Source organism: Ctenopharyngodon idella, chromosome 4, assembly GCF_019924925.1.
Source record: "Ctenopharyngodon idella isolate HZGC_01 chromosome 4, HZGC01, whole genome shotgun sequence".
Lineage (NCBI taxonomy): Eukaryota > Metazoa > Chordata > Actinopteri > Cypriniformes > Xenocyprididae > Ctenopharyngodon > Ctenopharyngodon idella.
Window position 1 is genome coordinate 9,607,672 of NC_067223.1, and position 10,187 is coordinate 9,617,858.

The following is a 10,187-nucleotide window of genomic DNA, read 5'->3' on the forward strand; positions in this document are numbered from 1 at the left end:
CTAACCATGAACAACACCTCTGTTCAGCATTAGTTAATCTTTGTTAACGTTAACTCACGCAAGTATTAATGCATCTATTAACGTTAACAGTGCAAGTAGTTAGCATTAGTTAATCATTGTTAACGTTAACTTGCACATATATTAATGCATCTATTCATGTTAACAGCGGAAGTAGTTAACATTAGTTAATGCACTATAATATGAAATAATCACGAACAATGCCTGTAAATAGCCTTAATGTTTTAAGGTTAACTTACTGTACATATTTACATTAGTTTATGTAACAATTGACACACTAAAGGTGAACATTTCTAACTCACCATCTTACCCTAAAGGTAAAAATGCCATTGTGTACCTTATCAGCATTATTTAATTACAAGGCATTGATTTGGGCTATAGGCCTAAACATTATTCTGAAGTGGAAACCATTGGAACATGAACAGATATGTTGTTCATGTTTATATGCACTTTACTATCATTACTTACATTCAACAAAGCATTCATTAATGGAATTTGTGAACCTTATTGTAAAGTGTACACTATTTCAGCATTAACTGATGTGTTACTAACATTTGTAGTATCTACTTACAGCCAAAATCTATGCCTTGTTAATAAATAATAATGATAAGGTACACAATGGCATTTTTACCTTTTGTGTGAGTGGTGAGTTAGAAATGTGTCAACTGCTACATAAATTAATGTACGTACAGTAAGTTAACCTTAAAACATTAAAGCTATTTAAAGGCATTGTTCATGGTTAGTTAATGTTAACTAATGCATTAACTAATGTTAACTACTTCTGCTGTTAACATGAATAGATGCATTAATATATGTGCAAGTTAACGTTAACAATGATTAACTAATGCTAACTACTTGCACTGTTAACGTTAATAGATGCATTAATACTTGCGTGAGTTAACGTAAACAAAGATTAACTAATGCTGAACAGAGGTGTTGTTCATGGTTAGTTAATGTTAACTAATGCATTAACTAATGTTAACTAATTGCGCTGTTAACGTGAATAGATGCATTAATATATGTGTGAGTTAACGTTAACAAAGATTAACTAATGCTGAACAGAGGTGTTGTTCATGGTTAGTTAATGTTAACTAATGCATTAACTAATGTTAACTAATTGCGCTGTTAACGTGAATAGATGCATTAATACATGTGTGAGTTAACGTTAACAAAGATTAACTAATGCTGAACAGAGGTGTTGTTCATGGTTAGTTAATGTTAACTAATGCATTAACTAATGTTAACTAATTGCGCTGTTAACGTGAATAGATGCATTAATATATGCGTGAGTTAACGTTAACAAAGATGAACTAATGCTCAACAGAGGTGTTGTTCATGGTTAGTTAATGTTAACTAATTCATTAACTAATGTTAACTACTTGCACTGTTAACGTTAATAGATGCATTAATACTTGCGTGAGTTAACGTTAACAAAGATGAACTAATGCTCAACAGAGGTGTTGTTCATGGTTAGTTAATGTTAACTAATTCATTAACTAATGCTAACTACTTGCACTGTTAACGTGAATAGATGCATTAATACATGCGTGAGTTAATGTTAACAAACATTAACTAATGCTGAACAGAGGTGTTGTTCATGGTTAGTTAATGTTAACTAATGCATTAACTAATGTTAACTAGTACAACCTTATTATAAAGTGTTACCTATTTTCTTTTCAAAAGCAAAATCTGCTGTAGGAATGAATGCTGACTACTATGATGATGTAACCACCACTGAAGGACCAACAGGTCAGTGAGTTTGTTAACTGATCACAGAAATTCACTTAATAGAATCACCTATTTGGCCTGTGAATTAGTTTCTGTTTATTCTCTTTCCCTGTTAAATAATTTAGTAGAGCAACAAAACACACCAGAGAATTATGATGATCTAATTATTCCTGAATGGAGACATCATGCTACAGGTTTATTTCTTTTAATTGTTTCGACAGGTTTTAACACAACTCTCTCTCTCTCTCTCTCTCTCTCTCTCTCTCTCTCTCTCTCTCTCTCTCTCTCTCTCTCTCTCACCTCTCTCTCGCTCTCTCTCTCTCTCTCACCTCTCTCTCTCTCTCTCTCTCTCACCTCTCTCTCTCTCTCTCTCTCTCTCACCTCTCTCTCTCTCTCTCTCTCTCTCACCTCTCTCTCTCTCTCTCTCTCTCTCTCTCTCTCTATCTCTCTCTCTATATATATATATATAGTGTGTATGTGTATTTAATTATACATATGTACAGCATTTAATTATTATTTTGTTGTAGATGACTTCGCAGAAAACTATGATGATGTCATCATCTTACGGCAGTTCTCCAATGATAAAAAAGGTGTGGGTTTAAAATTATACACTTTTACTTTAGAACAGTTTTTTTTTTCTTTCTTATTTTTCATCAAATTATAGTAACAAAGTATGAAGACTTTTTTCATGTAATTAATACTAGACACATTTATATCAGAGGGTGTTCAGGAGGAGTATGATGATGTGAAGAACGTTGGGGAATATTTGAGTGACATGTTTGGTATGTTATTGACACCTTTTTAACAGAATTATTTTGGTTTAGTCTTTATAATAGCTTTATATTATCAATTTATCTTGTTCTATCAGCTTCTGTTGTCAAAATAGATCATTAAATGGACTGAAAACATTGTGTTCATTATAATACGTTTTAAAGCATGTTGATACATGAATTTGCTCTTGTTTTCTAATAACAGACTATGACGATGTGGAGGAAGATCCAGGAACACATGGAAGGGCTGTATAACTCAAACCACACACACCGCCTCAAATCAAAGTGTTTAAGTGGTCTGAAAAGTGTTTAAGATCATCCTGTATACTGTATGTTTTACCTGCAGTCCAGCAATGTTTTAAGTTGCACTTTGTATTGAAATTTTCTAATTCAGTGACAATTTCTGAGGAAATAAAAATGCATTGCTTTAAAAATGTTTGAATTTTTTTTTTCTGGATTTTTTTATTTTTATTTTATTATTATTTTTTGCTATACATTTCTATCATGTAGCCTTAGAAATTTGAGAGAACAAAAAACAATTTTATGAGTTCTTTACTTTTAAGTCACCACCACCACAGTCTTTAACATTTCACAGCACCTTCAACTTATAAAAATATAATTCCTTTTAAATGTAGACCCACTGCTGGTGGACTTTTATATTTTGCTAAAAATTGTTGGAATTTACTTTGGGAAACAAGTTTACAAACAGCAGCTGTGAGCAATTATCAGAAAAGCATGTTCACTTTATGTTCTGCAGAAGGAGTTTCTGACTGTCAGAAACACGTGACATGCACTCTGAGCTGAAACCTTCAGTGTTTATAACAGAGCTTTTTAAAATGGAGACACTGTTTGTTTCGTGTATTTGTTTTAGATTTGCTTCCAATTTAATTGTTGTTTGTAATGTCCAATTTAAATGTCCATGTTTTCTATTAAAGAGTTAAAAACAGACTAACTTTGTGGTGGGGAGTGTTCACAGATTGTTCACATATTGTCCTTTATGTCTCTCTTTCTTAGCATATCATTAACACCCAGTGCTCCTCAAGCCAGGGTCATTGTCAGTGTTTGTCATCTCTTCTCAGCAGGTGTCAGACTTTGTGTTTCCCACATTCACTCTCATTACAGCTGGGTGACTTTGTCAGCACTTTAAAGGGGACCTATTATGCAAAATTCCCTGTTACATGGTTTAAACATAAATGTGTGTTGGCAGTGTGTGTACACAACCACCCTATAAAGATAAAAATCCATCCATTCATTTTTTTAATCCCCATAAATCAAAAGCAGTGTCTCAGAACAAGCCGTTAGCAGATTCTGTACAAAGTGACGTCAGACCAGTAAAAGACTTTTAAATACAAATCTTCATTTTATTATACAAATGTGTCATTAAATTTCTACAAATATATAAAACTGATCCGAAATCAGGTAAAAACCATACAGACACTAGTTCATGAGTTTAACATAGAGCATGACCCGTAATGGCAAACCATTTACATTTCGAAACAATTGTGATGTAACAAAGCCTCATTTACTGAAATCATGTGGCTTTGGCAGTATCAGCTCTGAACCACTGATTCAGAACAAATGATTTGCAAAGGTTTTGAAGCCTCACAAAGCGCATCTCAAAAGCACCCATCACTGAACATAGCAGTCTTCATTTATTCCTGACATCTGATCCAGTGAAGACGCAGTGGATTCATTTTATTTTTGAAGGAATGAGCCACAGATCTAATATACACATGCGATTTCTGTCCCCACTGTTTACGTTCACCGACATAACAGACTGTTTTTATGTGAACTTTGTGTGTTTTTGACATAACCATGTGTATTTGGCAGTGTAAAGCGTTTGTTCACACAAAAATTTAATTTCTGTCATTAATTACTCACCCTCATTCATTCATCTTCGGAACACAAATTAAGATATTTTTGATGAAATGCGAGAGTTTTTTTTTTTTTTTTATCCCCCATAGAACGCAACATAATTATCACATTCAAGGTCAAGAAAAGTAGTAAAGAAATTGTTAAAATAGTCAACGTGACTACAGTGGTTCAACCTTAATGTTATGAAGTGACACGAATACTTTTTGTGCACAAAAATAAAACAAAAGATGATTTTATTCAACAATTTCGTCTCTCCCCTGTCAGTCTCCTACATGTTTACGGTGTATAGACGGTGCAGGCTTCTGTGTTCTACATCAGAACGCTGACTGAAAGTCACAAACAAATTCAAATGCTGGTTCACTTCTGTACTGTAGTGGAAGTTCTCTCTCTGTAATTCTACAATCTACATATTAATATATATATATATATATATATATATATATATATATATATATATATATATATATTCAAGTTTGTTTTGAGCTTGATGGCACTGATTTCATGTTAAATTTGTAGATGACACATCAGAGGACTATGATGATGTCATTACCAGTGGACAGACCTATGGTACTGAAAAAGGTGGGGTTTTTGTTTTGCTCTTTATACACCCTGTTTCTTTAAGGTGAAGACAAGTTCAGATAAAATGTTATTTTATTAGCTTAAAGTTATATTTAAGAGCTGTGTGTGTGTGTGTGTGTGTGTGTGTGTGTGTGTGTGTAGTGGACACCAGAGAATTATGATTAATTATGATTAATGAATCATCATGGCTTCAGGTTTAATTTGATAAGGGAAAGAGATCAATGACATCAATGACACAAGCTGTATTAAATTATATATTTTACATGTGTAAAGAGGGGGATCAGGAGGAGTATGATAATGTGTGGAGTATCACTGAAGATTTGAGAAACTTGTTAGGTAGGACTAACCTTTTTGTTTTATGATTCCTACACTTAAATATATTGTATTATGAGTTTAAGACTCAAAATTTCTGAATTGATCCCTTCATGAGTTGAAACTGAATTGCCCACACCACTATATTTATCTAATATACTGTCAAAAGTTTGAACACACCTCATTATTTAATAAATGATAACATATTTTAGAATAACGTTTAAAGACACAAAATTATAAATAATTTGAATAGTCATTTGCTGGTTTAAGTAAACTCAGTTTGAAATAATGATGCAATCACAACATTGAATTTTATTTATTTATTTATTTATTTATTTATTTATTTTAAATGCAGACTATGATGATGTGGAGGAGTCAAACAATGAGAGAGAAACTGCCACGCCTACTGCCACTGTTCATTACAGCTTCTGGACATTTGTTTTAATGAAGTTAACAAAATTAAAATATTTGGCAAAATTTTGACACAATACTTGTAGAGTTGCCTTTCTCTATTCAATATTTCAATACTCTCTGATAAACTACTTAAATATGGTCATTAACACAATCTTGATCAACAGAATTACTGCTAATATTATAATTTCTAAACATTGTTTATTGTCATGATTTCCACAGTTCAGTGTTATGAATCAGAGTCAGGGTTAAATGTTTCTACACTTAACTATTTATTTCCTCTTTCTGAGGAATGTAGGAGAGTCTTCCAGTGACAAAACATGATAGTTACAATGTCTTGCACAAAAATGTTTTCTGAACATCCATTAAATATGAAAACGTTGTTAAATGATGTTTGCATAAATGTTATTCAGTGGCTGTGAAGTTGTACATTTACACCAATAGAAAAGAACTGTCCTAATAAGAACTCAATTGCATTATATTTTAGGATGCAACAATTACTTGTCTCACCCAAAAAAGATTACTGAATATTACAAAAAATGTGTATAAGCGTGTATCAAACTGCCAAAGTCACGCCCCCCAGTGGTGAACCATTGAAATTTAGAAAATTTTCAAAACACTTGTGACATAACAAAGCCTCGTTTACTGAATCACTGACTTTGGCAGTTTATCGGTGCGTTCAAACGGGATATATATCATCCTCTGAAGGGCAATTCGGAGTGAAAACAATCACAATGGCCGCCATATTGAAGGGTCTTTCCAAACCGAAGTGCTCAAAACTGGCCACTTCAAAGGGACCTTCGGAATAAAAGAGGTACAACTGATGGACACTTCGGGCCCCCATGATCCTTTGCACAGGGAAGTTATTTGACGTCACAGAATGGGTACGGGAGGCTCGGAGTTCGATTTTACCTATAAATATATGTATAGTATTTCAAATACATAGGCACAATATATAATATGGTGTGATAAACCAATAATAAATAAATAAATAATCTAATGTTAAATAAAAGGCACAGCTTGCGCAATCTACTCATCGTTCAGAGCATGTTTTTTTAGGGGTCAATCAGCATACAAAATGTGAGATGAAGGCGCATCCTTGATTGTCTCGTTAAGATGACACAGAAGCGCGTTCCAAAAGAAGAGTCTTTTTGACCCCTACACCCTTCATCCCTTCGCAGCTCTCACTCCGGAGGGTAAACACTTTGAAGGGATTAGGGCATAGGGATGAGCCCTTCCGAATGGAACGCAGGGTGATACATGCTCCGAACCACTGATACGAAACAAAAGATAAAGCTTCGAATCTTCATGAAGCAGTGTTTTGAAATCACCCATCACTTCATATTGTTGAATAAAACAGTTATTTTGATTTTTTGGCACACAAAAAGTATTCTTGTCGCTTGATAACATTAAGGATAAATCACTGTAGTCACATGAACTGTTAAATATGTCTTAGTACCTTTTTGGGCATTTGAAAGTGTAAATTATCTTGCTGTCAGTGGAGGCTTCAATGAGCCATCAGATTTTATCAAAAATATCTTAATTTGTGTTCTGAAGATGAACAAAGGTCTTACGGGTGTGGAACAACATGAGGGTGAGAAATTAATGACACAATTTTCATTTTTGGGTGAACTAACCCTTTAAGTGAAAACTTTTTTAAAACGTTTTTTGCCAGTTGACTATTACTGAAACAGATTTTCATTTGAATTAAGTCTCAAAGCCTCGATACAACAACAATGTACAATTTACGTAATTTAAAACTAAAAGAAACATCCCACGGTGAAGCTGGAGAGGTCCTCCTTCATCCTCCACTCTTGCTCTCTTTTCTTTAGCATCTCTGTGTTTTTGGCTGCTTGTTCTATGTATCTGATCTTCGACTGTTCAACCTTTGAGGTTCTGGCCTGCTGTATTTGAGTTGTTTTCCATCCTGTGAGCTCCTCTGTCTTTCTCTGTCTCTCATAGGGGCGGGAATCTTTAGGCACCTCACGATCCGATTCCCATTCTGAAAGTCATAATCAGATTCCAAAATGATTAGCCTATTAATCTACTTTTTTTTCTTATTGATTCATTAGTTTACTGACTTACAATCTTTTTTTTATTTATTAATTAATATGTAATTATAAGTACTTTTTAAAATAATTGCAAATTAAAACATATGTTAAGAATTTTAAATATATGCTAAACTAATAGGCTATAGCTTAAAAACATAAAAGCATGCATGTAATAAATAATGAGTAATAAAGAAACATATTACAAGCAATAAACAAAGAATGATTTCGGTATTCAAGAGTAGCTTATCTGAATGTTTTCCATTCAAGAGCTGTGAGTGATGTTTCTCTTTCTTAGCTTTACTGTTGTTTGATTATTACTGATGACATCAGACAGCTGGAGATCTAATAAGCTGCTTTCACACTAATGCACAGATCTCTTTTGAAATATAAGATGTTTTGTCCTGTCTAGTCCCTTAAGACATAACTGACCATTTACATTAATTTCACATCATAAAAGCATTTTGAGATGCAAGTACATTTAACCACTTAAACGGAGTCACAAACAGCCGCATTCACGAGTCCTCTTCACAAAGAGCATGTGAGCATTTGAAAGCAGCCTTCTGTCAGTGAGTTTCATATTTTTAATAGGCCTATATAAGCCCACTGCATTCCAACAACATAAATGATGCCTTCATAGAGCATTTATGAGGAAAATACCAGTGGGTGATACCACACACTCATCGATCGCTTCAACCTTGCTGAAATTTATGAAAGATTATTCTATGGAAGGTTTGAGTGGGGTGTGTGTGTGTGTGTGTGTGTGCGTGCGTGCGTGCGTGCGTGCGTGCGTGCGTGTGTGTGTGTGGAATTGGAAGCAACCAGAATAATGAATTAAATATTAAGTATTTTTTTCAGGATTCTTTGAACAGAAAGTTTAAAGCGTTTATTTGAAACCGAAATAATATTTTGTAACATTATAAATGACTTTACTGTCATTTTAAACAATGTGTCCCTTCTTGCTGAGTAAAATTTTTGTTTCAGATAAAATCTTACTGACCTCAAATCACGACTGTTCAACTTTAAACCACTCATTCACTGTTGTTTCTCTGTATCTCACTTAAACGTGCATGCTAAATAAATAAATGAGAATATACTTACGTATATGTTTCTTTAATATATTTGTTTTTTTCTTAATCTTTTTCACTTTAACATTTAAGATATGCAAATATATATATATATATATATATATATATATATATATATATATATATATATATAATATGTATGTATACACACAACATGTAGTTGAGGAATCTAAAATATTATTTTATTCATTTTCACTGAAAATTATGTGTTTTTTTTTTTTTTTTCTGGGTCACCTGAAAGAAAACGCTTTTGTGCAATTAAGTAAATTTCACATTAGTTACAGGAATTATTTTAAGATATAGATAAAATGTTTCATAAAATTATTATTATTTTTTTTTGCCTGTCAGTATAATAAGTGCTTGTGCGCTGTGCTCTTGGTAAACATTTACTTGAATGGTTTTGTAAAAGAGTATTCATTTTACAGAGTTTAGTTTATTACATTTTAATATCATGCTAATATATGTATACACTAATAGACAGTGTTTAGGACATTTACAGTTAGTTATCAGTGCTTTTATCTCGTCTCTGCAGGTGTTAGGCTTTGATGCTGTAAATAAACTGGAGAGTTTCCTGTCTCCTGTCTGTGTGTATGTGTGTGTGTGTGTGTGTGTGTGTATGTGTGTGTGTGTGTGGGGAGGAGTTCATCAGCACTGACAATTTTGATATATATGGAAAAAATCATAAAAGCCTCGTCTGATTTGTCACTGAAGTTGTTTGATGATTTCCTCTGTTGTGTCTAATAAGGTAACAGCGAGTGTGATTGGAGGGTGTTGGACCTCTTTCTCTCTCATTAAGGGGTGTGAGAGGATGCCTGTACTTCTGTATCATCAGTGCGGAGAAGCTTGAACTGGATGTTGAATTAATCAAGCAGAGAGAGATGGAGAGATGCCTGACACTCATTTTACTGACTACAGTTGTAAAACTCATCACAGCTGGTAAGTACACATGAAGTTAAAGAGATTTTTAGGGGTTCAAGCACATAGTGCTGAAACCCTATTGTAATTTATTTATTTAGAAATAAAGGGGTCAGACTGTTATTTTAGCACTTAAAATTAAACTATACTGTAATGTGTGTTTTTTAGATACTCGTGTAAATGCATTGTTACAATATTTTGAATGTGCTCCTGTGTTTAACAGGCAATTTCTCTCTCTCTCTCTCTCTCTCTCTCTCTCTCTCTCTCTCTCTCTCTCTCTCTCTCTCTCTCGCTCTCTCTCTCCAATTTATATAGAGATATAAATAAGTTTTACATGATGGTCTTCTTATGATTCATTCCAAAAATAATGTTAATATTTGTTGTTTAAGGAAACCGTAAGAGGCAATTCATTATTATTGTGGTTTTTTTTCTTTGTCTTGTTG

The 10,187-nt window shown here is 33.3% G+C and overlaps 1 protein-coding gene across 1 annotated transcript in view; it reads left to right on the forward strand.

Annotated features, from left to right (window-relative positions):
- LOC127511429 (scavenger receptor cysteine-rich type 1 protein M130-like) overlaps positions 1 to 10,187 on the forward strand; it is a 264,217-nt gene that overhangs the window by 84,241 nt on the left and 169,789 nt on the right. The window lies entirely within an intron of this gene.